At 43.8% G+C, this 22,335-nt stretch overlaps 1 protein-coding gene across 1 annotated transcript in view; it reads left to right on the top strand.

Moving 5' to 3' along the window:
• The window catches only part of LEPR (leptin receptor), a 1,083,230-nt gene that overhangs the window by 154,512 nt on the left and 906,383 nt on the right, over nt 1–22,335 (top strand). The gene's annotated exons all lie outside the window — the stretch shown is intronic.

Below are 22,335 nucleotides of genomic sequence, written 5' to 3'. Positions count from 1 at the left end.
TTAAGCAATAGGGTGCTATGCTCAAAGCTTGATATGGCTATAGATATTGTACACACTTAAGATATAATTAGACAGGGGACATGCTAAGTACATAGGGGGTGCAGAAGCAGAGGGATGGCCAGATACAGAGTGTGTTCATAAATATCTTTTCTTTCTTGTATTAATATGGTAAAGTAACCTCTCCCTATTCACTTAAGCTTTACACCTCACCTATCATCTAATGTGTTCTTAGGCTTGCTCTGCATTATCTATCTGAGCTTATCTCACTGTAATGTCCTCCTCGGCAGCTCTATTCTTTCTTACTGTCTATCCCTGTGCTGCATCTCACATTCACTCCTCAATGGCTTGCCACTTTACTTTGGAATGCTCTTAATCTTGATGTATGTCTCTGCTCCTCACTTTCTCAATTTAAGAAACATCAGAAGAATGGTTTTGCTTGAGTTGGCTCTTTCCTTGCATTGTAAATGTGTAGATACTACTTGTTTTCATTAATTGGTATGTATATTATTCTGTAAAGTGCTTTGGATGAAAGTGCTGTATAAGCAACATATACATACATTCCTAAATAAATTAAATACGCTTACAGAAACTGATGAGTAACAAAGCTGAGTAGAAGTCACAAACCAAAAACAACTACCAATATATACAATTCACCAGTTAGCCAAACATCAAACAGATATTGGCAGTATCACCAAAGATAGGGAGAAATTCAGAAGAATGTGTGGTAATGCATGTCCACAATTTCACTGTCTGAATGAGTCTAAAAGTCTGCCAGAGATGAACAGAGAACAATAAGCCACTGTTATGCCCTTTGGGGTTACACCAAGCTGCCAGATCACAGCTCTACAATAAAGTATCACCACTCAATGTTGCATTGGCTACAAGACCATACCTTCCACATGTGCCTCACTTTTATTTCTAATTGACAGCCATTATAAGCTTATAATCTGTCAAATATGTAAAAATCGAGTAAAATTGGAGACAGCAAAACATCTATTGACTGAATGTCCCAATATGTCAAAGACCTACGAGTTCTACTTCGGTCAACATGTCCATAACTTAGAAACGATCGGGGAAACTTTGGCTCTGTTGTATTAAAATCAAGAGCCACAAGTTCCTCATTGCAACATATAACGTCTGGCTGAAGATTGAAACTTTATTAGATATCTCGATTTAGGCCAGCGGTTTAGCCTTGGTAAATCCGACATTTCTTTAAAAAAAGAGGACTGGTTGAAAGAAATGCTTGATCTGGCAGATGTGGAAAAATGTATATATAGGAAACAAGGCAAAAATGGGTTGTTTATGAAAATTTGGGGCAAATTTCTGACATTGTATTGATTCTGACAATTTCATATTATATGATGTGTACCTGGCATCTGTAAGGGGGGAGGGGGTATTTATGTGTTTGTAATTATGTATATAGTTTTTGCTACAAATTTAGTTGTTATTTCATGTTTTGTTGTTATAAGTAAAATAAAAATAAAACATGAAAAAAAAAGATTGTTTCTGATCTGTATTATAAGCTGACAAATAGGAGCATGCAGTATTGCTATTGTTATAGAGGGAACTAAGTTGAGGTCTAGTATTATCTGCTTTAGGATGATCAGTGGTTGAAATAAGTTCTTTCTTATAAAAGAGATATGATTCTTTACTCACAAAAGATGAGCTCTTAGAGCTGAAATGAACTATTAGATGATTTATAAATAACACATAGGGCCTCATTCCGAGTATGGTGGTAATCATGGTGCTATTTGCGCCATGACTACCTCCCATACCGGTACCGACTCCAACTTGGTTCAATGGGGACTTACCGGTGTAGTCCGACCTTTGCGGGACCGATAAATCCCCATTGAAAAATCCACTCCCCATTCCCATGTGAGCCCCCATAGGGCTCAATGGGAATGGGGAAGTAGCTAATAACTGTACCGCAATTTGCTGGGTTAGGTGCAGAGTGGTTGCTCCTCTCATGGAGCATAATGCAGAAGTGCCAGGCAGAGTGCAGAGGCCCGAAGGCTAGTGCAGGACTGGTGGGGGAGCCTGGGACCTGTATGGCTCTGGAGGTGCACAAAGCAATCAGTCAGCTAACTCAGAAGGTTTGGGAAGAGAAGGAAGGAGGGAAAGAAGCAAAGAGAAATGAGGTTAGCAGGGAAGAGGGAGAGAGAAGGAGGAATAGAAGAGGTAGGTCTTGAGGAGTTTCCAGATCTGAAGGCGGTCCGGCTCAAGACAGAGAGAGGCAGATAGGCTGTTCCGAGGGAGGAACCTGCAGAGGACAAGGATCAACTCCCAAATCTCTGTTTGGAGGAACAGCGCACCCACAGAGAGTTTGAGGAGACTGAGCAGAGGGCTCTGGAAGGAGTGACCTATAAATGACCATCAGTGGCCATAATTAGTAATCTGTTGGCCCTGTTAACAATCCCTGTATGTATTGGGAGGGGACGGATAATTTTGGGTTTGCACACAGTGATTGGAGGAAGACTGTGTCTCCTTCTGAGATCTGAAAGGCCTGCAATATTATTCTTGCCTTTTCCTTTTTGTTGTACTTGTCTCATTCACACTCCATCCAAATGAACAGGATGATTATTGTAGAGTGCTGGGATAGTGGGCCTGACTTTTCTCCCCCAGAATGCCTCTGCTGGTGCAACATCAGTGGACGAGTGAGGCATCATCCTGTGCACAATGCTTCCTGAAAATGTATACCCTGCTCATGTGGAATGCGTTGTATTGACTGTCCTCATGAAGCGTTCAATATCACCATTTGGCCTGGGCCAGCAGGGCTTGACACTCTTGTATTGAATACCTCGTAAACTCAGAAAGTAATGAAACTCACCACCTTGGAAGGGAGAGCAATTTTCTGATCGCAGCAATGCCACAATTCCATGAGCCACAAAATTACTCTTGTACCGTTGACCCTGATGAAGCCGAGGCTTTGTGCTCTTCGTCAAAACTAGTATCCCTGGAAATGTCAAAATAGTCAGCTACATCAATAGGTCATTTTCAGCAGTGGTGTCGACATTTAGGGTAAACATGTGTGATATTGTCTCTGTACTAGTTGGCCTTTATCTATCTCAGACATATCAGCAAATTGGCCTATCATTTACCTGACCTTTAGCCATCTTAGCTATGGCATTCAGTCGGTCTATCATTTCCGGCCTTTAACTATCTCATACATGTCAGCTAGTTGGCACATCATTCATCTAGGCATGTGTACGACCAGGATTTCACAAGAGAGATGCCTTACACACATGTTTAGCACTATTGCGCTTTAAGAAAGATGCAGTTAATGTACTTAGTATTAATCAATCAGTTATTTGCATAATTGTGGACTATATGTATCATGTTGATGTTTGATGTTCCTATTGGGTATATTTGTCTTGTTTGATGGGGATGGTATTATATTTAAAAAGTTGTGTCCGCTAGTTGGCTCTATAGGTATACAAACTAGCTAGCACATATTCTCAGACAATTTTCACACACATGCTCAGCACTTATGCACTTTAAGAAATATGTAATCAATGTATTTAGAATTTCTAACGTGCCAAATGAATTGAACATTTTAATGATGTCTTTTGTGTTTTGTATTAATATTGTTTTTCAACCATGTAATGCATTCATGAACGTATTAGTTTATGCAAGGGTACATATTAAGTAATTGGATAAAAATGATTTTTTAGTTTGTATTCATATATAGATTTTTACTGCATATAGGTAGGGCATGTTTCACTAAGGATCAGTAGAATATGAGCAGGTTAGAGTTGCCATATGAATTTAAGCAACAATTAGTGTTGTTTTTACCTTAGCTTGATTTATTGACTTAAAGAGAAAGGTTGTGTTTATGTAGAATGTTGACCAAGTAGACATGCTCTTCTGTCCCCAGTTTCTCTTTACTTTGCCTGTAGCCTAGAGTCTCCCCACAGTCCTGCAATTGGGGGCGCCACCTCTCAACACTATTCAGTTGGTGAAGGGATGCTAACCACCATATGGGCTGCTCGAGTTTACATACTTGGGATGTCTGTCACAGGATGACCCAAAACACTCAGGGTGAAATGTCTACATCCCCATAGCACTTCCAAGGCCTCCTTCTCAAATTGTGAGAATCCTTCCTTGATCCTAGTCAGCACATTGCTGGAACACATGTGTCCTTCGATTGTTGGAAGGTACACTTATCCATTTTTGCGTTAAGCCGTTGTCCCAGAGCTTTGCTAACACAGAAAGAAGGCTTTTCAGTTGTTCCTGATCCAAATATGCAAAGATTAGCATGTTATCACTTACATTCAGGACATCTGGAAGGCCTGTTACCCCTCCTTGGTCAATTAGCTCTTCTTGCACCGAGGATGCCCCAAAACTGAGCTGCTAAACAGACCCAAGTGAGTGGAAAACATTGTGTTATCGCTTGAGTCCTCATGCTGTGGCACTTGATGGTATTTGGCATTTAGATCAACATTGGAGAATGCTGTGGCACACCGCAGGTCTGCCACAGTCCCATCAATGGTTGATCTGGAATGTCTTTCTCGCTTGTTGGACTTGTTTGAAAAGCCTATGTCTACACAGATGTGCACCCCATCAAATTATTTGGCGTGGCTGTGACCACGGAGGGACCTGTGGTAAAGGCCCAGTGACTTTTATCAGAAATACCTCTTTTCTCCAGTTATTTTAGCTCCAGCTCAATCGTTCATCTTAACTTAAAACGTGCCCTTCCCTGGTGTAGACTAACAGGCTGTATTGTTGAATCAAAGTGGAGTCTCGCATGATGACTTTGGTGACAGCCTATGCCTTAGAACACGTTCTTATTTTCCTCCACCAGAGGGTTGACGTCATGCACATATACACTAACGATGAAACCAAACAGATTCAGGGCCTCTACTGTGGTACAGCCGAGCTTTAAATACTTTGATTTAGCTTCTTGATTGTGAACCACTTGCACAATGAAAATCACCACAGCTGTCACTTTGCAGACCTTCGGAAATAATATGCTTTCCGGCATCTCCCACATATATGACCAGGGGTCGAATAACCCCCAGATAACCCCTAGCATAGCGGTCTTCAAACTTTTTAGTTGTAACAAAAGGTGTCCTGCCTGTGACAGATTCAACATGCATCATTCTGCGTGGTTGTAAATCTGGTAATTTAGAGGTACTTCAATCCCTGGTTACAGGCAGGACACCTTTTGTTGCAATATAATAGCATTGCCCATAGTCATTGCCACTTTAAAACAACCCTTTTGTTTCCAATTCAAACATTTTAGGCCTGGGACCTCCGAGCAAAATGTGGGCATGCCCCCCCTCCCCCAAAATGCCAAATGGATAGTAAGTTCAAATGGCTATGAACTATCACAAGCCATCTCTGCATCCTACTCCCAGTATAGTTCCTGGGCTCCCCCACCTGCTCCCATCACTGTCCCTGGGATCCTTCATCCCACTCCTACCCAGACCCTGGGCTCTCCCCACCCCACCACAGACCCTTGGCTCTCCCCACCCTGCTCCCACCACTATCCCATGGCTCCCGCTCATCCTGCTCCCACCACAGTCCCTGGGCTCACCCACCCCTCTCCCAGCACAGTCTCAGGGCCAGTGGCAGCTGGTGATTTTTTTAAGTCGAGGGGCGTAAATATTTTCCTTAGATATACCATATGACCCAGTAATTGCCCATTCGCAGGCACCGGAATGGAGGTTAGACGCACCAGCACCATTCAGAATGGTGCCGGTGCATCCGACATGCTGTGCTCACAGGTGCCGCTCTGCCTGTCTGGTCAGACCTGGCAGGCAGAAAGGCACCCACAAGCACAACTCGTAGTTTGCCGTTCTGGGAACTACGGTACAGGCAAGCTTACTGGTACCATAGTTCCCGGACCGGAAAACTTGTAATGAGGCTCATTGAAGGGATATACCAGTCTTTCTGAGGATGCCACAGATGAACTCACAGGCACCCTTGGATCAACTGAGCCCATATGATATCCTACTCATTCCGTAGTGTACAGGTCAGTGGTAAGCATCGGAGTCATGCATGACATGCTTCTAGGGATTCTTGAGCTACGCCATCTCACTTGACCCAGCTGAAGCGCTCATAGACCATGTTGACCAAAGGTTTGAAATACTCACCCAGCAGTTATTTGGGGGCATTGTAGCAATCTTCACCATCTTGGAGAAAGAATTTATGCACAGCACCTATAGCAAAGAATAAACGCATCACATGTTTGACCGTGACTTCTGTTTCTTTAGTGTCTGCCAGGGAGCTCAATCCAGGGTCCCTACCTGGGCCCCAATAATGAAGGATCTCCCTGTGTGTCGAGCTAAGGCAATGGGGCATAGTGAAATGCAGTTCAGGATAGTATGCTCCAGACTGGCATATCTTTTGTTGTTCACCCTGAGAGGCTGCTGGAAACATAGCACCGTACTTGTTGTAGAAGATTATGCACTCTGTATGGTTACCTCACACTGCAACAGTTAGGCTGTTCACTGCAGCCAGCTAGCTAAGCACTGAGGAGACCATTGTGGCCACACGCTGGCACAACCTGAAGAGCCAGACCACACAAGGATGTGGCACTAGCACCTTGGGGAGGGCTGCTTGATTACTAAATGATTATAAGAGAAAGCCTTATTCATGACACCAGGAAGCGACAGCAAGAGCCTTTGCAGGCTAGGTATTGGCCTCTAGCTAGGAGCAGCAGGCATCCATGCTTCAGCTGGGCTTGACATCCGTCCAGAATGCTGGCTCATGGGATCTGCAGAGCTCCACCCAGTAGCCCATGGGGAGTAGCGTGTTCTGCAAGCTATCTTTTCCTCTTTGCTTGAGAAGCACCAGATGAGCTGTACACTGAACCCCCAAACTGAAGATCTAACAAATATAAAGGACCAGCAGGACCAGGGTTTGCAGTGATTAAGTGAGAACACGCCACATGTGCATCTCATTTTTAATTTTCAGGCGTGATGATGTGCTTCAGATCAGTAGCTCTTGCATCTTACTGTGAGAATGGAGCTTATTTAATAAATGGAATCACATACCAAGTATTGATTCGTGAGTTTTTTATTTCTTTATCTGGTTCTAACATATATGTGCAAGTCACACTGAGCTATCTCACCTGCTTCTCTCTCTCTACTCCTTTCTCCACTTATACGCAGCCTACTGTGTCCTTCTCTTCTTGTTCCCTCCCCCACGCACGTCATGTGACAATGTAGGGACATTATCCCTTTTTGTACAATGTACAAGTTAGTCCATTACATAGACTCTGTACCTTTCTGGTAGTCTCTTACTCCTGCCGAGTCCTGAGCAGTCTGCTAGTTACTCTTATTGTTCCCTTATTTCCCTCTGCATTCACTTCATTTAGCAATTCTTGAATCTGCTCTCCTGTCTCTTTGGTCATTGGCTTGAGCCATTCTTGTCTTTCTTTTACTTGGTCTATGTGATCTTGTCCTTACTCATTGTTCGCTACTCTTGTATATGATTGTTCATATCTTTGCCATCATGTCCTCCCATCCTTTGTCTGGAAATAGAGTCCTTTTGCTTGACACACTTGCATTGGTTCATTGAACCTGCACATAGTTTGTGTGTCCTTGTAGTGCATCCAGATCTTTACCCAGTCTCTTTTGCATCTGGTGTAATCTTTCACAGCTTTTCTAGCATCATGTATTTCTTTACGTCTTTGTTGCATTTTGTAACCTGCTCTCCTTGAATCCTTTTCATTGCTTCATTTGCTCTGGATATCAAGGAAGGGAATGATTTCGTATTGTCCTTCCTCCTTTACATAATTAAGAACTGTGTGTTGGATCCCAGGGCCTGGGAATAAACACCTCCAGCCTCAGCCCCCCTGATATCCTGCTGTGCGCAGGGGATGGAGGAGAAACACGCCACCACAAGTATTGGACCTGTAGAATCTCTCTTGTTTATTACAAGCCCATACTACATAGTTATAGACAAAATTGAACTGGGCATTAACGTAAGATGGTCATTGCAAGATGACATCAGGAGCATGTATAGTATAGTCAGCAAAATACATGCAAGAGAGCGGGATACCTAGTAATTGCCAGGCAAACATTACACATACATTTAATCATATCAAAGGCGACATTTCGTTCTTGATTATGTTGCACTTCACGTCTTCCTGGTAAGGTAAACATTTCTCTGGTTCTTTCCGTGGACAGTCAGGGCCATGTCCCTTAGAAAACATGTTATTAAAAACATCGCTTCTTGGCGTTTGTTCAGAAAATCACAGTAATTAGTTGCCTCCATTATCTCACAAGAGCAGCAGAGATCAACACGGACAGCAAGCAGGACTTTTCCTCTTGCTAATAAAATGATTATTTATTTTTGCACTAAGTGCAGAATTACCCAATTAGCTACTTGCTACAAAATATAATATGGTTGTGGCGAAGTGTTTGGCAAAGTGTTCTGGCGTGTCGAGCTGCGAGGTCATTGATTTCAAGTCTCCTTGTTCCTTCGTTGGTACAAAGGACTTTTGGGACGCTGTGCCTTTAAACATTCTTCTAGATAAACCTCGCGAGAACACGCAGTGTTCAGGTGGTGTTTGGCAAAGTATTCTGTCGTGTTCAGGAGTGTCGGGAGTTGGAGTCGTGGGGATATCTTTCCTTCTCACATTTATTTGCTGTTAGTTGGACTTTTGGAAGGAAACTCCAAAGCAATGCCAATTGATGCTAATCCAAAAGGTCAGTTCTTGGCTAAAATAACATGTTCTCCCGTGGCGTTAGCAAGATTTGTCCGCTAATTACCTTTGGACCTTCTGGGAGTGTGTCTCTGGCCCTGGTGGACTGAATTCATAGCCCAGCTGACTTTTCGTGTATTGGCATTATGCCCATCATGTTTCTAAGGAGTGGCTCTCTCTGTTTCTTTGGCTGTGGTCACTCCTAGTTTGGCAATCTCTGACCAAGACATGTTGTTGGCAATAACGCTACTGCTCCCGCAGTCGCCTATCTCACCTTCAGAGCGTGTGCTTATGGGCATAGCTTTGGATGAGTCCCCTACTCATCTAACATAAGGCGGTACAATAAAGAAATTGGGGGAGAAGGCAGCTAAGCAGGCAAAAATGTATTTGTTTTTGCCCATTACTGGGAAACGGGGGTCCCGTCAAGATCCAGTGTTGGCCCCACCTCCAGAAGGTGTGACGCAAGCAGTGGTGCATATGGAGGAACAAGTAGATTTAGAATCTTCATGCTCTTCCTTTTCTTCAGCATCCTTTTTTTCTCCCGAATAGGAGTCTCTCGGCTGCCTTTAAGCGCACAAGTGGCCGGAAAGATTTTCTGTTCCTGAAGCATTGGGAGAAATTAATCAATGAGGCAGGGCAGTCCAGCACCCTGGGGGCAACCAGATGTGGACTCCCTGCTCACTGTGCCTAGAGAGGCTCAGCTTCACCTCACTGATGATGCCCAACAAGGCTGAAACATGTGTATGGGGTTGCTGTAGGTAGTCTTGTTCAGAGAGGAATTGCCATAGCATTTTTCGGTGCTGGACTGCCCATGTGGGCGGGACAAAGACTGATATGCAAATGGATATTTCCCATCTGTGAAAGGTACAGTGAGCAAAAAGCAGATGGCTGCGAACTCTCAATGTGGTTAACAACCACTGAACAGGTTATCATGCCTTGTTCTTCCGAGAGAGGGGCGCCTGCTACCTTTGTTGAATTTTTTGAAGGAACTTGGGGTTGGTCACCCTAGGTTACCTGGGGGCAACCAGATGTGGACTCCCTGCTCACTGTGCTTAGAGAGGCTCAGCTTCACCTCACTGATGATGCCCAACAAGGCTGAAACACGTGTATGGGGTTGCTGTAGGTACTCTTGTTCAGAGAGGAATTGCCATAGCATTTCGGTGCTGGACTGCCCATGTGGGCGGGACAAAGACTGATATGCAAATGGATATTTCCCATCTGTGAAAGGTACAGTGAGCAAAAAGCAGATGGCTGCGAACTCTCAATGTGGTTAACAACCACTGAACAGGTTATCATGCCTTGTTCTTCCGAGAGAGGTGCACCTGCTACCTTTGTTGAATTTTTTGAAGGAACTTGGGGTTGGTCACCCTAGGTTACCTGGGGGCAACCAGATGTGGACTCCCTACTCACTATGCTTAGAGAGGCTCAGCTTCACCTCACTGATGATGCCCAACAAGGCTGAAACACGTGTATGGGGTTGCTGTAGGTAGTCTTGTTCAGAGAGGAATTGCCATAGCATTTCGGTGCTGGACTGCCCATGTGGGCGGGACAAAGACTGATATGTAAATGGATATTTCCCATCTGTGAAAGGTACAGTGAGCAAAAAGCAGATGGCTGCGAACTCTCAATGTGGTTAACAACCACTGAACAGGTTATCATGCCTTGTTCTTCCGAGAGAGGTGCACCTGCTACCTTTGTTGAATTTTTTGAAGGAACTTGGGGTTGGTCACCCTAGGTTACCTGGGGGCAACCAGATGTGGACTCCCTGCTCACTGTGCTTAGAGAGGCTCAGCTTCACCTCACTGATGATGCCCAACAAGGCTGAAACACGTGTATGGGGTTGCTGTAGGTACTCTTGTTCAGAGAGGAATTGCCATAGCATTTCGGTGCTGGACTGCCCATGTGGGCGGGACAAAGACTGATATGCAAATGGATATTTCCCATCTGTGAAAGGTACAGTGAGCAAAAAGCAGATGGCTGCGAACTCTCAATGTGGTTAACAACCACTGAACAGGTTATCATGCCTTGTTCTTCCGAGAGAGGTGCACCTGCTACCTTTGTTGAATTTTTTGAAGGAACTTGGGGTTGGTCACCCTAGGTTACCTGGGGGCAACCAGATGTGGACTCCCTACTCACTATGCTTAGAGAGGCTCAGCTTCACCTCACTGATGATGCCCAACAAGGCTGAAACACGTGTATGGGGTTGCTGTAGGTAGTCTTGTTCAGAGAGGAATTGCCATAGCATTTCGGTGCTGGACTGCCCATGTGGGCGGGACAAAGACTGATATGTAAATGGATATTTCCTATCTGTGAAAGGTACAGTGAGCAAAAAGCAGATGGCTGCGAACTCTCAATGTGGTTAACAACCACTGAACAGGTTATCATGCCTTGTTCTTCCGAGAGAGGTGCACCTGCTACCTTTGTTGAATTTTTTGAAGGAACTTGGGGTTGGTCACCCTAGGTTACCTGGGGGCAACCAGATGTGGACTCCCTACTCACTGTGCTTAGAGAGGCTCAGCTTCACCTCACTGATGATGCCCAACAAGGCTGAAACACGTGTATGGGGTTGCTGTAGGTAGTCTTGTTCAGAGAGGAATTGCCATAGCATTTCGGGGCTGGACTGCCCATGTGGGCGGGACAAAGACTGATATGTAAATGGATATTTCCCATCTGTGAAAGGTACAGTGAGCAAAAAGCAGATGGCTGCGAACTCTCAATGTGGTTAACAACCACTGAACAGGTTATCATGCCTTGTTCTTCCGAGAGAGGGGTGCCTGCTACCTTTGTGTAATACATTTGTGTGATACAGGATAAACATATTGACTCTTCCTTGTCTTATGTGGGGGAGGCTACTTCTACCTTTACTCAGAATCGTGTTCCAGCGGAAAAGTTATCACAGACTGAATTCTGTTTCTGTCCCTGCCATATGCTCAAGCTGTAGCGATTGCTCAAGGGTGAACTCAGAGAAAGTTCACTCTGAAGTTGATCTTAACTGGGGAGGGTTGCAGCGGGATTAACAAAATATTTCATTAGTTAATGACAAGTTTGTTCAGCCTGGTCCTCATGCGGGTAAGACATGAGGCAAACAACTGAGAAAAACTAAAAACATTGTCATGCCTAACAAAAATCGTCATGTTTCTAGAAACTTTTTCCAATCTTTGTTAAAAAGTCCTCTGGTGAAGGGGAAGTTAAGATCAACTGCTGCACATTTTCATCCAACAACATTTGGCCATGCCCGTTTCAAAAGGATTTGAGGGCCGTGAGGGATTCGCAATCAGATGCTGGGATTGGACAGAATAAACTGCTGTGTAGTGACTCGAGGGTGTATGGTAAACCCTGCCTTGGGCTACGTTCAGGGACCCGGGGGCTGGAAGAGCTGCCTCTGGCAGGTACTGCCCCTTTGAATTTCGCACTTCACTGGTGGTTAATAATAGACCACAGGAGTCAACTCTAGGTCCAAAGATTCTTAATAACTTGATCTTGTCACAGCCACTAGCAGTTTGTGGGGGTAATGGATTGATGCAGAATGTCAAGGCTCAACCGCTATCTGTAAATACTAAATCTCGTGAGCCGGATGAAGGGTTAATGGCTTGGAATGCCTTTTCTCTGAGCACAGGCTTCCCCTAGACATCTTCCGTATCTTCATGTCTACCTCCAGTGGCCCCCGTGACCACCTCCTCTATTGCCCAGGAAGATTCTACGCTAATTTTTAAAACACTTCCTGAGCTATCCTGTTTAGCTACGAGTTCGCATTCACATTTTGGCAAGGCTAGTAATGTTCCTCTGAATGCGAATTTAAATCAACACAGAAGGGGACCGGTGGAAGTAGATATCATGAGGGGGCCTCTTGGCCCGTATGTCTTGAGTAAATTGAGAGAGGATGAGGGGCAGAGGATGGAGGGGGCGCTGTAAAACTTACATGATGGGGGCAATAAGAGGGATGATGGTTATGCTTGAGAGTGTAATTCCAGACAATGGGTTGGTCAGATTCAATCATTTTAATGTATTGGGGTTGTTGCATTCTCTGGCCGCTTTGTCATCTATTTGCTCTTCTGATATTGAGCAAGTCTTTTTCAGTGATAGTTTCTGCACTGATCGTGTGGTCTTATTTTTGAAATCTAAACTAGTCCCGGAACTTCTGTTCAAAGAGTTGGCTGCAATTAGGTCTAGGGGATTTGACCTCTCTTTGTACATCGAACCATCCGGCCATGGGGGTCTTCTCTGGGAGGTGTCAAGTCACTCACGGATATGGCAGAGGCCCTTTCTAAGAACAACAATAAATTAAGTTGCTCCCTGAATCCGGGAAGGTCTGTGTCAGACTCTGAGGTGCAGAATGCTCAGTTTTCTTTACATGAGGGATTCAGGACTGGATTCAATCTGAACTTTAGATGTCATCCGTAATCTTGACCCCATTGAATTCCACTTATTTTCTTGGAACACGATGAGGCACAGATCTCTTCTATCAGAACCGAGAGTGAGTAGACTATTGTCTGCTCACAGAGTCATTGCCCTACAGGAGACGTGGTTAGTACAATGCCCACCCCTTGATGGTTATCATATTGCATGCTGGTGCCCAAAGGTCTGTTATGAAGGCCTTTTGGTTGTTTGGTGACTTCGGTTAAAACGACCAGCCTGATATCCATTGTGTCCACTTTGGCCTCTAGGTTTGGCATATTGGTCACTCACATTAGGATTTGCTTAGAAATGATTTGGGAAATCCTGCTATTTAACATATATTGGCATAGAGGTGTGTGCCCGTTAGAGATTTCTATTGGTTTGATTATTGCCGAAGCGAATGAATGGCTCTCCGATCATGAGAATGGTCAGCTACTTCACCTGGACTAATTGCTCAGCTTGCTCTACTCCAGATTATATCTTTGTGACAACTCCACTTTTTGAAAGATGCCAACAGTTGTGAATATGTGAGAATCCTTTTAGTGACTACAGCTATTTATCAGTGTTTTCTTTTTGTTTCAAATGTTGACCTGCATTCTGCCTGAGCTCTTTCCTTAAGCTTTGAATATCAACCCAGCGGGTAACCGGTTAAGTGGGAACCCGAAGAGGGTTAAGAAAGTGAATACGATGGCTTCAACATTTCTCAACACTTCTCCTTTGGAGTGGCAATTTGATACTTTCTGGGTTCAGAAATTTGAAGGAATTGTCACAGATTTATTGGACCGGGTTTTCTCGCAGTACAACTCATGGGAAAAGCCATTCCAGAAGCATGTTCACGTATATAATGCTGAATTAGTACAGAAGAAAATAATTATGTGTGCTAAGATTAGGGCAATTAAAAGGGGGCTCACTGTTCTATTGAGCAAAGGAAATACGACTAACTGTATTAACCTATAGAAAGAGTAGCATGATGCAGAAGCAATTCTATTTGCCTTGCACAATAAAGACACGCATGCCTTCTGGTCATTTATGAATGGCATGAGTGGGAATCAATCTCATCATCAAACGGTATATATTACCAAAGAACAGTGGGTTGACCACTTTGAAGGGGCATTTGCAGTGTCCACTCTCTTGGGGTCGAAATGCTTGGATAGTTGGTCATTGAATTTTGCTAATGATGCGGTCCTCCGGTTTATTGAAAATATTAGTTCTTCCAGAGCCCCAGGCAAAACAGGCTTTCAAATGTTCTTTTTAAGGGAGATCCAGTTGTATCGGCCACGATCTTAACAACTCTATTTAAAAGCATAGTTGAAACCAAATTATTGCCTTCTTCTTAGTTAATAGCACATATCGTTCCGATATACAAAAAGGGTTCCAGTTCCGATCCTGTGAATTACTGCCCAATCGAATCTTAGATGCGGACATCAAAATATTTTTGTTATATTGCTTGAACACTTAGAGTCCTGGAAAAAATCTGTTGGCAGGACTCCTAAATGGCAAATTGAATTCCGTAAGAACCATAACTCTGTTCCTAATGGGTTGATCCTAAAAGCAATTCTGAGCCAAGTTTGGTACGGAAAGATGGATGTTGTCCATTTGGCCACAATAGATCTGCTTTTGATGTGGTAGATTTTAACCTAGTGTGGTCAAAGTTGAAGGGTTGGGGTATTCCGGTTGTGCTTCTTCGCTTGCTAGTTGTCCTTCATATTTAACACGAATATTAAAATACAGTTGGATTCGGCAGCTTCTCTATCAAGGAGTGTCCCTACAACAAAAGGTGTTAGGCAGGGATGTGTATTGGCTGCCCGCCTATTCAATCTTTATCTCCGACATTGGGGATTCTTTGATTGAGGCTGACCTGGCTTCCCCTTGTGTGGATACTTTGAAGGTACCTTGGCTCGCTTATGCAGACGATTTTGTATTGTTTGATTTAACATCTAGAGGTCTTCAACGTCTTTTAGATGCTTTTGTTGCCTTTGGGACTGCCCATAATTTGCATATTTATTCTTCAAAAACAAAAGTGCTCGCCTGCCCTATAAAAAAGAAAAAAAAATAGCCTTTGGGTACAAATTCTATGTTGATCATGTTCGGCTGGAGAGAGTGGAACACTTAACATATTTAGTTTTTCCAATTCTTGCTGAGGAATCTAAATTGGTTTTGAGGGAATGGTTACTCTCTTGTGGAGTCACCATGGCTAATCAGTTACTGTGTGTGGATATAAAGTATGGTACATTTTCCACTATTCCATTATGTTTTATGAGGGGAAAGTTAATCCCAAAACTGTTGTTTGGCATCGAGATTCTTCCTGGTTGGTCTTTGGACATCTTGACACAAGTTGAAGGAACTATATGGAGACGTGTCCTCTGCGTTCCTAATAGTGTTCCCATTTATATTATTCAATATGATCTTGGGCTCCTCTCTCTGAAATTTAGAGCGCAGTGGAGCTTTTTGGCTATTTACTATTAAATCATCACTTCCGAATTGGAGCTCTGTTTATATACTGACCTAAAAAAGATCATGGGGAATGCCAGGGACAAATTTGTTGTTGCGCTATAAGCGGCTTGTTGCTCAGTTCTTATAGACTTGAACTTAACTGTTGTGGAATAAGTGGAAACTCCTGAACAAGTTATACAACTTTTGTATATGCAGGATTGGGCACAGACTGTCGACATTATGCACTCATATCCATCTTTGAATCATTTCAAATTTGATTATAAAAAACCAAAGATTACCGCTCCTTTTTTAACAATTTATCTTCATCCAAGTGTGAGGCATCTTTTTATTAGTTTTAGATGGAATTTGATTCCGGCAAGGGAGATACTGGCCCATTATAATTGCTGCTCTCAACCATCAACACTTTGTCATTTTTGTAATAACCCTTGTAGTGTTGAAACATTGGAACATCTGATCGTACATTGTCTGGAGCTTAATGGAAAGAGCGAGGTGCATTTCAAGAACTCTGTGTCTGTGCGACAGACACAGAGTTCTTGAAAATACCCCACAAGTATTTTTTTAACACGTGACTGATCATTATATGGGACCAGTGGGACCATAATTAAAACAAGCGAGAATCCCTTTTAGAAATAGGTTATTAATACTTACAAGACGCGAAGCATCCATGATTTGTCTGCTGATTATATAGAAGTGTTGTATAATTCTCAATCCGTTTGCATCCTGATGAAGGCCAGATCAACATAGAGCATTACAAAGGCTTGGAAAACCGTCCAAAACAAGTGTCGACTATAGATATGTGAATAAATAGACACACTGAACAAAAGTTATGAGTGTATAAAAAGTGTGACAATGTATGCTGTTAGTCCTTAGGTCCAGAATATAGAAGGGGTCTATGCATTATATGTGATTGTGTCCTTCCTTTTGTGATATTGAGTGAGTGTGTATTGACAATGTGGTGTGCATATATTGAGTGGAGTGAAGGAAGGTGTCATGAATTTGAACTTTTGTATTGTGGACTCTTTGAATCAATTGAAAACATAAATATTATATTCTCATAATTGAAAGTGCGACTGGAAATAGTGAACAATAGATCTGTCTATCACCATTGGTCATAATCCTTGTGTATGTTGAAGTGTTATTAGAGCCTGGATGATTAAGACCCTACCAGGTACCCTAGTGTATTTTGTACAATATTGTAACAGTAATAAAGGACCATCTGTAGTCACCTACCTGATGCATCACAAAGTATCTTTTATAATACTGGCAATGAGTTGGTCTTGCAAGTGGACCAGGTTATGGACTGGTGTGTGCTGGAGCAACTGCATCTGCAGTACCTGGAACCAGAAGAAAGGACACCAAGTAAGCTGATGTGGAAAGGGGGGGTGGGATGTGAGGACCCACTGCCCCTATATTTAAAGGTCCAACCCCTGAGGGAGAACTAGGGCACTGTACTGCTGTTTTAGTGCAGAGTACCTGGACTTTGGAGGAGGATAACCAGAGTGTGGTGTGCCAGTATAAAGAGCCCAGAGTGGAGTAGGGAGGATTAGGGCTGTTACACGAACATGTTCCATGGGAAACCGGGCAGAAGGACACAGTATCCTACAGCCCTCTCTGCAGAGAGTCATGCGAAATGTCACTGGATCGGGAGTAGATCAGGTGTATCGTTGAAAGGGGAGAATTCCCCAAATAAAATCATTGTCTGCCTGTGGAAGCGGCAGAACTGGTATGTGTACCTGATGGGATATCCGGTTGGCCAATGTGTTGGGTTCAAGGTCCAGGTGATGGTGATCGAGGAGAGCAAGACTTCTTCATGCAGCACCAAGGTTTACTGCAAAATGATGACGTCGGGACGATGTCATGTACAGGATATGAAGAAAGGACCCATGTATGTTGCAGCACAGGAGGCGATTATACAGACAAGCTCCGTGAAGTTGGCTAGAGAGCATTGGGAGGAGTTGGGAACCCTGCTGCAATTCCAAGTATCACCGTCCTGTTTTAGGTAACACGTTGTAAAAACGAGTGTTATTCATGACGTTTTTAGGTTTTTGCAAGGTGGTGGATCGGACATTTTGTAGAAATGCCCAATTTGGGAAAACCTAGAACTGAATGTATTAGAACTCACACGTTAAGGAAAGTGCAGGATGAGGCTGCACTAGCGATAATGGGTTGTTAGGACTGTGTAAAAAAAGGGTCACTCTCATAATGGGACATACTGTGAGACATATGTCAATGTGGATTGGGATATCTGTCCTAAAGTAATAGGAGCTGAAAAGAAAATATATAACTGTTTGGAATGGATGAGAGAACATTGGTACTAGTTTGAACTATTGGAAGTACATGGGCCATGTGAATGGTAACAGAAATCGCTGGATGTTTAGTTATGGGACAAGGTATGCCTACGAGCTAGGTCCATGAGGTTTTTATGGTTTTTATATGGAGTGCTATGCATTGTTAATGTGGTAAAGTTTTCTTCCTGTTTTTTTTTTTATTGGTGCTAACACATTTCCTTGAGGATTTGCAGGATTAGAGCTTCTAAATGCAATATGGACGGCTAGGGAAATATATGTGTTATGGATATTTATGGAAATGAAAATAGTGCATATTTGGTGCAATGAAGTTTAAGTGCATTTCGGACATTTGGGACATGCCAATGAAGTATGGGTCGGAAGGGTATGTATTGGGTTAAGTAGAAATGCTGTACTGTGGGACTGCATAGCCAAGTTGAATTGTTGTATTATGGTATGGATATTAAATGATGGGTGTTGGTATGTACCATGAGGTACCAGAAGTGTTGTATGTGTGACATGTTTCCCATGGTGTAGAGCAAAGTAAGTGCTCTGGTAAGAAGTAATGACCACACTTGGAAGTGGGTCAGAGGTAAAAGCATGGGCCTACACTTTTAGGTGGGTCAAATGTACTATTATGGAACTACACATGGAGGTGAGTCAAAGGTAAACATATGCGGACTACACTTGGAGGTGGATCAAAGGTAAAGGTTGGGACTACACTTGGAAGTGGGTCAGAGGTAAAAGCTTGGGACTACACATGGAGGTGAGTCAAAGGTAAAAGTATTGGACTACACTTGGTGGGTAAAAGGTAAAAGAATGGGAATGGGCTTGGAGGTGGATCAAAGGTAAAGGTTGGGACTGCACTTGGAGGTGGGTCAAAGGTGAAGGTGGGATTGCACTTGCAGGTGGGCCAAAGGTAAAAGTTGTGACTGCATGTGGCAGTGGTTCTGAAGGCATGTGGCCATGCGTAGTTGTACTGAACTATAGCACTCTTTAAATAGGTATGAGTGAGGAGTGGTATGAGTGAATGGCCAGCACTCGTCATGTGAGTTTGTGAGTGTGATTGATGTGCTTTGAGTGTATTTGTCTGGGAAGGAAGGGAGGGAGGTATATTGTGAAGTGTTTTGATGGATGTCTGTAACGCATGAGGTCAGAGAGAATATTGTGACGTGAGAATGTTGATTGATGAGTGAGAGAATATTGGTATGTGGGTGTTCCAACCCAGGCAGTTGGAAGATGTAGCCTGGGTGGTGTGAGCCCGTAGGCTCCTATTAAGCAGCTTTATGTAACTTCAATAAAGGAACTTATAGAGTAACCTACCTGAAGCATCACAGAGTATTCTGTATAACAGTTGAGTTACCACCATGTATCACAACAACCATACTCTGATAAGTATTCTCCAAACCTAGGCCCAACCTGTGTAATTAGCACCTTGGGTAGCCCACCACCCGGGTCACTGATGATATTAAAATCACACCCTATTATCATAGTCCCTTCTGACCAACATTCTATGCTGCTCAGTCCATTCTATATAAAGACCATTTGCTGGGAATTGGGGACATAAAGTGAGACCAGGGTAAGCCAGCAACCATGAAACTTGCCCTTCACTATAAGGATCCACGCCTCATAGTCTCTCTGAACCATCACCTCGTCCAGAGGGACATTCCACCCCAGCCCCATGCCCAAACCTCTCTTCTGTGCAGCTGAGGACCTAAAAACCTTTTCAACGTCCTTGCCCCGCCCACCTCACTCATCCCCCTTCTTCACGTGTGTCTTCTGCAGAAAGTGCAATGATGTTCCATTCTGGGCCATTAAGCCTCCCAAAAGTGATCACTAAGTAGGAGTGTTAAACCCCTTAATGCTTAGGATTGTTAGTTTCCCCATTTAACCCCTACCCATCACCCGGTACATAGTGCTTCTTGACCAATATTTCCTTCAGTTCACCAAGTACCCATCCTGTAGGCATTCCATGTAAAATCGTATCAAGGCTGCAATCAACTGATCCCGAACCACTAAAGCTCCCAACCCACCGCCACCACCAAAGGCATCCCAGTGCCCCTCTGTAACCCAGGAATTACATCAATTTCTCCAAGGGCCTAACAGACAGAACAGGCCACCAGATAGGCTAATGAAGAACTGCACACACTACTGCCCACCTGAAACTCCACACACTACCACCCACCTGAGCTGCAACTATCGCCAAAAACAAAAACACCTCACCCCTTGTGATTCATAAATATCCACCTACCCCAGAACCCTTCACAGTAAGGCCTTACATTTCCACAATTCCACGTCATGTGATCTATCTCAGCCACATCAACTCAGACAGGCCAATCATGGTGCCTTATAGGATGCTGAGAACACCTTCCTGAGTTTCTGGGTGCTATTCATTTTCTTACATGCTCCTCCGCCTATGAAGGCCTTGAGAAAATTCTCTTGTTTCACTCTGGCCTGTGACCCATTTCTGGAGGGCTGGTCCCCTTGGATTTCCTTAAGTATTTGCTCTGTTTTCTCAGCATCCGAGACATTATGAGGTGCCACCCACCTCAAAAGCCTTGGAGAATGAGTAATCCCACCAGTACCTTGGCCCTCATTAGTAAGCTAGGTGGTTAGGGGCCTACACTGACTTCATCTTTTGAAAGTCGAACATGATAGATCCTGAAAGACCCTGACCTCAGAACGCTCAATCTTCACTGTATCCTTCTCTTTTGCCTTCGCCAAAATGTCCAGCCTGTCTGTATAAAAGTGGCATTTTACTATGATGGATTTTGGGCTGCTATTTGACCCCAAACAGAGCCTTCCAGATAAGCCTCACTTTTCTCTTCAGCTCTTTAGCAGATTCACCCTCAGATTGACATTGCTCTGCCACTCATTTCCAAGATCCTCCTGCTTCGGGTACGTCTCTCTTTCCCTCTTTTCCTACACATTGACCAAGGTTTGATTATTCTCTATGGATTCAACTCACCACTGTCCTTCACCCTCTCCCCGGATCCAGGAAGCTCAATGTTGAAAAATATACAAACACCCCCATTCGTATCTTAGGTGGTAGAGTATGTCATATTTTTACCACCATGTTCCCACTAGTTGATGGGCCCAAATGGCAAGGCACCCTCAAGAACTACAGTACTCCGAGGCCACCTCTCTAGGTCCTCAAGCTAAGGCAGTTCTCCAAGCTGTATCAGTCCTCACCTCACCTTGGGCAAATCACCTGGAGCCTGTATAGTTCTGTGCCACATCACACTGTGCCCCTCCTGGCTTCACCCACGTGGGGCTGTTCTGCCTTCTGATGAGCTATAGGATCCCCAGGCTGCACTCCACTTTGCTAGATCTTTCCCGGACCAATCAAGTCTCTCTCTCTCAAGGTGACCTCAATGAGGCGCTGCTGTGCACTTCCAGAGCTCAGCACCAACAGTCCCTCTGGGTCTCCTTCTCATCAGGCTTGATGCCGAGCATCCCGTGCTTGCCTTTCACTAGTGGTCTGCTTCCAGATTCGGAGTGGATATAGCATTGCTTCATAGACAGGAGAAGGGCGAGATTGGTAATGGACCAGATCTCTTCAAAACCTCAATCCTCTTTGGGGACTTTTATATCCCGTGCTCCTGATCGCCTACAGGACCCAGGAGCCCTCGTCCATCTCAGTGGGCATCTCTAGGGGCAGAGATGTTGCAAATAGTCACAGCTGTTTGGGGAGCTCGATGTTCAAGCTGCCATTTTGCCTGCACCCCCTGCCACTAAACAACGTTCTACAAAACAACTCTTTTACTATCCATTGGGGCAAATAACCAGCCACAATGACCACACCATTGCCAGGAATCCCCCACCCAATAATATTAATCATGTGGATGAGCTAAACTAAACTGGTTCTGATAGTCACTGGTAAGGCAGAACCTTGTTGACTTGCCTACATTTTTTCAACACACGCCATATAACAACATTACCTGAGCCAGAGATTCAGAGGTTGTCGGTACACTCAATAGCAGATCAGCTATTAAGAAGCCAGTTCAGCTCATAGAAATACCAACAACATCCACCAGTCTATGGAAGAGGTCAACCCTGACTTAGTAGGAATCATGAAAAACCAATAATCACAAAACACCATGGATTACATTCTACCTACAGGCTATAAATGACTTGTCTCAAATAATACAAGCAAAATACAGAGGCAAAGTCACCCATGCATATCCAGATAGATTTAGGGTAACCATGGTTGACCCCCTTCCCCCCCACTCTGTGGGGTACATTTAAGGCCCTTGCAGAAATTCCCTTCAAACAAAAAACCACATAGAAATAATGCGGAAAAACAGCAGCACTTTTAAACCCAAGAATGCCACCAAAAGAAGTGCTCTCCATTGTTTTACCTCCATTTGAAATCATCTGAAAATTACCTGCATGCAGAACAGCACCATATTTTCAGTTCTATTTTCTGAATGCAAAAGCTACACACATGACATCCAAGAGGGCTTTGCAATTTGCTCTGGAGTTCATTTTTAAACATCACAAAGGTGTGCCCTTCATGGAAACCCACACTGGCATGCTTTACTGCTG

This window comes from Ambystoma mexicanum, chromosome 1q (genome assembly GCF_040938575.1).
Source record: "Ambystoma mexicanum isolate Mex_15411 chromosome 1q, UKY_AmexF1_1, whole genome shotgun sequence".
Taxonomy (NCBI): Eukaryota; Metazoa; Chordata; class Amphibia; order Caudata; family Ambystomatidae; genus Ambystoma; species Ambystoma mexicanum.
This window is presented reverse-complemented; position numbering and strand designations above follow the sequence as displayed.